The sequence below is a fragment of the Chaetura pelagica genome, unplaced genomic scaffold, assembly GCF_000747805.2.
Source record: "Chaetura pelagica isolate M959 unplaced genomic scaffold, ChaPel_1.0 scaffold221, whole genome shotgun sequence".
Lineage (NCBI taxonomy): Eukaryota > Metazoa > Chordata > Aves > Apodiformes > Apodidae > Chaetura > Chaetura pelagica.
The window spans coordinates 8,555,864-8,557,751 of NW_009952533.1; positions in this window are offsets into that span (position 1 = coordinate 8,555,864).

Genomic DNA, 1,888 nt, shown 5'->3' on the forward strand with positions numbered 1-1,888 from the left:
AAAAGATGAAGAAATTGATCCACTGTTGTTATATCTACTTTATATAGCATTTCTGCCAAGTTCTAAATTATAGTGAAAAAAGAGCTTTAACTGAAGGGTCATCAAAACATAGCAAAACAGAGCATTTTTCTGGCAGTCTTAGGTTCACCTCCCATGCATGATAAGCACACTGACAAGATCCTCTGATCAACTGAACAAAATTGATTTGCCATTAATATAAACTTCTGAAGACAAACGAGCAATGTCTCCTCAAGAAAGTGTCATAAACTACACAGCCTCCAGAGTATCCTATATTAAATGTTATTATTTTTCATATTACTTTCAAAAGTAGTTACATTTTTGTATCACATAAATTATTTTTCTCTTAGCTTATTTCCCATATGTAACTTTCTCAGTGATAGACATCTGTATATGTGCTACACACATTCAACCAATGGAACAACAGGTGACTCGTTCTATCATTAGATTAAAACTGATTAGGGATCTCACACCAGGAAAGGAGTTGACATGGTGCAATTTACCAGTGTCAATCCCTTGTCTTACTGAAGAGTTTATCATCATAGTCTTTTTCTTACCTTATACCAGGACTGGGGAGATAGCAGGTATAAAGTAAGTCAGACTTTGTTAGCTTTCTGCCATGGAGGGGATATTTTTCCCATGAAAATTCCTACTCCTGAGAGTTCTTGGTATTGTAAGCCTCTGGAGAAGAACGGAAAATACAGTCTTTGGATTTGGTACAGATTGGTTTCTGCAAGTTTTGACAAGATTGTCCATAAATGTCAAAGCTAAGCCCCCATAATGTTCTGCACATTTTATACTCTTTGAACCTCAGAAAATCTGACACCATTCTATGACCTGTACTCCTTATTTCCCATGCAATGAAAAGAACTTCCTACTTGATAGCCATCTCTGCCACACAGACTAAGTCTTGAGCAACAGCTACAAATGACATCTCTAATATGTGACTATATTAAATACAGATTAATGAGATTGACATAAGTCTTTTAGCTAAATAATTGACACACTTGCATCAGCCCTTTAAGGTGGTTCTAACAAATACTGTGAGCATTATTTTAGTTGTGCTACTGACTTTCATGAGACCAAATCTGCTAAACGTATTTGAGTAATAAAAGTTGTAATCTGTTGTTATTTAGATTATTATGCCAAGACTAAGCAACTTCAAGCATAAAACGAAGCACTTGATATCACAATGCCTTCTGCACAGATCCTGCAAAGTTCTTTGGAAGAATAGACACAAAACAATTACACAAATCCTGAAGCTGTAATTTCTAAGTAGAAGTTTAGTTCTACAGAAAAAGAGCCTGCTTGATTCCTCCTCCTTATAATAGCAAGAGGAAATGGTGGAAGGATTTGCTTCAACCACTATTGTACTTTCTATTATTTTATATTACTATATAAATAAACTGGAAAATGCTGTGCTTGGAGACCTAATGAATAAACCACTGTAGAAAGTGCAGTTCGTCGTCAAACACAATTTTTGTTACACACATCTCTTCTATCTTCTTGCACATCAGCCAGCACGTCCCTTTACTATTATTTACATAGCATTCATTGAGAATGATACAGCACAATGATATCATGTTGTCTCATCCACTCAGAGCCATTAAAAATGTTTACATTACAGCAGTTTTAAAAAAAAAAAACAAGTTTTGGTCCTAACCCTTTGAGTGCACACTATCACTGACAAAAAACCCTGATTTTGAAAGCTATTTTTTCAGCATTAGCAAAGTGCAACCTAACAGTGCCTTTACTGTAGTCCTACATGAAAGTCATCACTTTTCTGTACTTTTCCTATGACAAATTTATTTTTCCTATATGCTTTTACTGGCTGGTGCAGCTGGCATGACTTGACTGACAATGAGCAGGA